Source organism: Macadamia integrifolia, unplaced genomic scaffold (assembly GCF_013358625.1).
Source record: "Macadamia integrifolia cultivar HAES 741 unplaced genomic scaffold, SCU_Mint_v3 scaffold1745, whole genome shotgun sequence".
Classification (NCBI taxonomy): domain Eukaryota; kingdom Viridiplantae; phylum Streptophyta; class Magnoliopsida; order Proteales; family Proteaceae; genus Macadamia; species Macadamia integrifolia.
The window spans coordinates 24,933-31,372 of NW_024868332.1; positions in this window are offsets into that span (position 1 = coordinate 24,933).

Genomic DNA, 6,440 nt, shown 5'->3' on the forward strand with positions numbered 1-6,440 from the left:
CTGGCATAGAACAAAGAAGAAGAGTTAACTTTTCTTCATCATCGATCTTCATTCTGATGGCGGTTAAATTGCTCAATAGGGTATTAAAACTATTCAAATGTTCTTGGAACGAGGCACCTTCTTTCATCTTCAAATTTTATAATTATCAACAAAGAAAAATTTTATTGGACATCATTTTCCCTTCGTAGAGATTCTTTAGTTTGTCCCACAAACCCTTGTCGGTGGTTTGATCAAAAGCATTGAATAACAGAGAATCATCTAAGGTAAGTAGTAAGTCCGCTATTGCCATTTGACCTTTCTTTGCGAAAGTAAGGTCATCCATACTTGCTGGTTTCTTATCTTTTCCGTCTAGTGCAACTACACACTTGTCTCTAACTAACACTACTTGCATTTTTAGCTTCCACAACGGATAATTCGATTCGTTGAATTTTGGCACCTCGAACTTTGTAGAAGTTGAAGTAGTCATACCGCAAAGACGAGAAACACATATGTCGATGTTGATCACGTGCTAGCAAGGCTTCTCAACCTTAGGCTATGATATCAATTGTTATGGAAATACGTCCCGTACTAACTGGTGCATACAGAATCGAAGCGTGTAATAAAGACAAATATAGAAAAATAAAAGATGCAAAGACACAGGATTTACTTGGTTCGACACGGTTTCCTACATCCACGGGGCAATATCATGGAACTCACTTCACTAATACAGAGAAAAATTACAAACCCACACACCTCACACCCACAACACTGTATATGAGACCCACCCAACAAATGAATTCACTCACAGTACAACTCTCACTAATTTCCAAAAAAGAACATTTACAGAGAAGTTATACACTAGTATTTCCCTACAAGTGATCCCACACCCAAACACAAGAACTCCTCAAGCTTCAGTTCTTGGTTCACTTGCTCTGCCTTGAGCTGAGTGCAGTGTATCGAACACCTCTCCCTTCTTCCCTATTAATAGGAGAAGCCATGAGTTGTTTAGCACGTTTAATGTGTCGTGTTCGGTGTCATAGCCACCTCGGCCTCCTCCTTTTTCAATATGGTAGGTGGACAGTTGTGTTGGCTATGGCCGGTTCCCCCTCTCTTCTTATTTCTTTTCCTTCTCTGATTAAATGCACTACAGTGCATGAATACTGTGAGTTGAGGTTTTGTCTTCATGTTAATAGTGCATAGTTTTTTTTTTTTTCACTATTAATTATCAATAGTGTCTTTTGGTGTTACCTGCCGACACCAACTTATTTTCACAGTAGTAAGAAAAGCCCCTTAATTGTGAGCCATCCATTGGGAGTGGTAAAAAATTGCAAGGGTCCTAGGTTTGTGAACTTTTCCTTCCCATCATAGACTTACAATCTTGTGTGGGCTCATATGATTATCAAATAAAACAATGGAGAGAGGGATTGCTATGACATCAAAGTGCATGCACTTTCCCAAGTGTACCTGCGCCTAGACCATGTTGTCCCATGCTGAAGATGCTCACACACTCCCTATTGGTAAAAATGAGATATAATGACAATGTCATACTTGGTCTTACCAAAGAATGTCATACTTTTAAGGAGGAAAAACTAATAAAAAACTTTGGGAAATCTAGCGTTGTTGGTGAGTTGTGTGTGCCCATACTCATTAGGAGGTCTCAAGTTCCTTATTGTTATCTATTTCCCCTCCCTACCTATAAAAAAAAAACAAATTTTTTTTGAAGGAACCATAGTGAATAGGCTAACCATACTTAAAACAGCTCAAACAATGACAAAAAATTCCTTTTATAGAGAAATGGAGAAAATAATGAAAATTTTATTCAAACACCATCAATAAAAGAATCAAATCTAAAATCCCCAAATTCTAATCTTCATATTCATCAAATCAATAGAAGAAAGTAATTCAGTCTCTAGACCAAAGTACGCCCTAAAAATCATAATTTAAATGTTAAAAGAAGCTCTTAGTACTTCACATAGCATATCAAGTAGGAGAAAGTTTTTTTTTTACCTCACATGTGGTGAAGAGACCCTTAAAGAATCAATGGCGGTCATAATTACTCTCCCTATGGTATAAAGTTTGAAATTCCCTTATACTATACCAGAATCCCATCCAACTGCCAAAAAGGTGGTGGATGAAGAGATTCTTGGTTCACTTTGGTTCATCGTGGGTGAAAGAAAACTCAGTCCTATCAATTTTGACTCATTTGGAACTTGTGCGCGCCGAGGCAATTGACGATGTGATTTTGCATTAATTTTTTTTTTTTCCCTTGAAGATGTGGTTGGTTTATACTTGGGTTTGTGTGATTACATTTTAATGATGTAATTTTGGGAAAATTTGAAAATCAGGCTGTGTTATTATTTTCATGGCTAGAATGAATTGAACTATTGAACGAGCACAGTCATACATTGATGATTGCAACAACTCAGCTTAGTATGGCTTTTCACAACTTTGTTTTTTAATCTTTTTGCAAAGCAAGATCTTTCTATCTTTTACAAATCTTTCCATCTTCAACATTTGGGATTTAGGATTAATCCAATGATGATGTCTTAGCATTAGTGGACAATTTCAATGCAAAGACTTTGAGACATTCCTCACTTGATGTCAACAATACAAAAACGGAAAAGTTTCACTTCACTGTGTAGTGAGGTTCACCACCCTATCCTAGCGCTCACAAGCACCTCTGATGGGGTTTTAGAATCTCCCCAAAATAACCCCTGATATCACCCCCATGTTCTTGGACCCCTTGTGGTGATGGATTTAGGGTGTAGAAAAACTCGATTTATACAAAAAATAATTCTTACCAAACAAAAAATGGAACTTTGTAATCATTGACAAACATAATTATATAAATAAAAGATCTTATTTATTGAAAAAGAAATTATAATCTTACCTTTTGCCTTTTTTATATGAGACATTTTTTTCTTTTAATGATTGTAAATTTTTTCATTTCATATGATTATATGAGTGTTCGAAAAATGTGCAAGATAATAACAATTTTTGGGAATAACATAATGTTAAATCACTTTTAAATTATTTAAAATTTTATTTTATCCCTAACTTAATTATATATATCTTGTTTTAGTCATGGCTTTTTTTCTTATGAGAAGGAAAAAATTCAATTAACAATGACTTGCATCCATAGAAGTACCTGAGTCAAAGATAGTAATTTTCCTATGCATAACAAGGTAAGTTGCTTGCTTAAACAAGGTTGGTGAAAAGGAAATTGGAACTTATTTTTTGCCTTGTGATATAAGACATCTTTTTTTAAATGAAAGTAAATCATGTCCAATATGAATCATCCGGAATGTTATCCGAATTGAATGGAATCTATCACTTTCCTATCATTTTGAAAACTTTTTCTCCCCTCTTGCCCTACGTGAATTTGGGGACTGAGACAATGGATAATCGAAAGAAGGTTATAATTAAGATAATGAAAATTAGAATCAGAAATTGAATCGTCAAACCCAAAAAGTTAACCAAATTTTGATGCCGTGAAATGATAGATATACACAACACACTCACACACCTGATGTGAGACTAAACCTAGAGACCCAGTGCACATTTCAACACATCATTATCTTGTATGTAACATCCATACAAGAAACATCTATATCTTCTCATATGTTATTATTGGAACAAAATTGAGATATAACTCATCTTTCAACACTTATCCCACTTGTATGAAGCAATGACAAATGGTAGGATTGGACCAAAAGAAAAAATCACAAATAGTAGGAGATATTGAACCTCGTACAAATTCTTGACAAATATTTGGTAAAATGATGGGGATGAGTGATACCACCAATCACTCTTTTTAAGATCGTAATCACCTCTTATGATGTAATACTTGCGAATCGATCTCCGAGATAAATTAACTCCTAAGGCCTTCCAGTAATTGTTGAACTCATTTATTGAAATAAAGAGTTTTTGTAGGCTTAGAATGCTACTAAAAAGGGTCAAGGATGCCTCTATTTATATGGGAGAAAGAACTTCTTGGATGAAGAACTTTTTGGATGCACCTGTCCAAAGAAGCCAAGGGATGAACTCTCCACAAAACTAGATTACCGACACCCAATGAGTGTTGGATGGCATAGAGAACGAAACTACAGGTGTTGGACGTAATTCAGATGCCAAACAATGCACACCCAACGCCAAACAAATATTTATGAGAGTCCAGTTAAAGTTCTATTAAACCTTGGCACCAAAATGTGTCGAATGACACTCATTTGATGTCGGCCAAAAGGATTCAAGATACAAGTCCGATTTTTTTTTTTTTTGGTGAAAAGATACAAGTCCAATTTGGAGCAAAAAATAACTTCAGACATATCAAAATCCCATCTAGCTTGACTCTCATACATGTGTGAAAAGTATTCTAACACACACCAGATAAAAAGAAAAAGAGATAGCTACCTCTCTTCAAAGAACCCTTGTGTTAAGGAAAAAATCCAAAACCAAATATTACATTAGGTGATGAGGTATTTTGAAACTTCAGTGGTAAAAAGAATTATTTAGAGTTGCCAGAAGGAACAAAGTCAAAATGGTGAATCCCATTATTAGACCTCAATCAATCTGAGGAAGAAAATAAAAAAAAAAAACAGCTAAAACCCAAGCTGTCCCTAGGGAGATTTTCTCCTTTCTTCATGAAGAAGAAGAAGGAAATAAATTAAATGGCAGGTAAGATTTCCATTTCCACTTCCCGTGTCCAATCACAATTCCAACCAGATCGAATGAAATGTCCACATACATGACCAAACCTCAATTACAAAGAAAAGCCCAACAGAACGAATGGTCTACCTCAAATGCATTATTAATAGCATTAATAGTTTAAGACCCCGTGACATCCTTAATTTTAACCAATCGCTTTCTGGCGTTAATTTGTCTTTTTTGGCTTTCTACTGGACCACAGCACCCAGAGAGAGAAGAGAGAAGAGAGAGAGCTGTAGTTGTTGGGATATTTAGAGGACGACAAGGATAACACAGAAGAGCAAAGAAGACTCTCTCTCTCTCTCTCTCTCTCTCTCTCTCTCTGCAATTTTGTGTTGGATTCATGAAAAAGGTTGAAATTGGAAAGAGAGAATTGACATCCACCAACTATGGTTTGAAAACCATAATCGGATTCATGATTGACTTTCATTTTTTATTCGAATTGGATTTGAATCTGACGAAATCAACCCAAAATCAGATGGAATTAAAATTAGAAAATGAAATCTGGAAGAAGAAACAAAGAATTTCATATATATATTTTTTTGACATTTTTTTATTTAAAAATACTTGTAGATCCTGTATAATTTTTCATTAATTAAGAAAAAAAAAAAGGGTATGTCCTGTATAATAGCGGATGCTACATAGTAACGTTACCAAAAAAAAAAAAAAGGAATTTGATGTTTTTCCTTTTTTTTTTTTTAAGTATAAATGGAACAAATTCTGTGTTGCCTATCCGTTTTTTGTTTCTGTAATTTATTTATTTATTTAATTTCTTAAGAATCAGGAGTGAGAAACAGTTTTCACCCCATTCCATTTGAGAAACACACAAAAATTGGGGGAAAAAAATAGCGTTAGATTTCAATAGACTACGAAGAAATAAATCGATGGGTTTTTTGACCTAACGGCTTCTCACCACTACTATTGCCTTCACCACCACCTCTAATGCAACTTCAAATATATTCATTTTGGGGTGATTTACATCAACCTCCACTGGTGTTTGCCTATATTGCATCTTCTCCCCTAAAAATCTGTTTATTACATTTAAATTTACCCAAACTAACATTGTTGAAAATGTGTTAGTTTTTTTAAATTGAAAAGACGATTTTACCCATCTTCTTCCTCTCCTTTATTTGCCCAGAACTCAGCCCTCTCTCTAGGGGTGTCAATTCGTGCCCGACCCGACTAAATCGACTGGGACCGACCGTTTATAGACCGGCCCGGCCCGGACCATTTATTAAATGTGTCGGGCTTGAGCCCGGCTCATTTATAAATGGTCGATCTCGGTTTTGCTACTTGGACCATCGGGCGCCGGATCGAGACCGACCGAATAACGCCCGACCGAGACCGGCCTATTGTGCACCGACTTGGCCCGAACCTTTAATGATTGTAGAATACCTATTTTACCCCCCCAAATTAAAGAATAAAAACTAAAACGTAAAGACATGTTCACATTTTAAATAATGGTTATATTTGGTATCATTTTTTGATTTATTTTCATTTTTTTGGGCTTGCATGAGTGGGCCGGAATATAAGTGCACATTTTAAAGAGGACCCGTTTAAAAACCGGTTAAAACCCGTTTAACATTAAACATGTCCATAGCACGATTAAGGCCCGACTAAAGCCCGATTAAAGTAGCCCGATTATAGCCCGAGGCCGACCGACCGAATATAAAGTGTACCATGCCCTCAATAACTAAGCCCGATTAGTTAAATGGGCGGACACGGTGTAGCCTTTGAAAGTCTTCAAGCCCGATTAA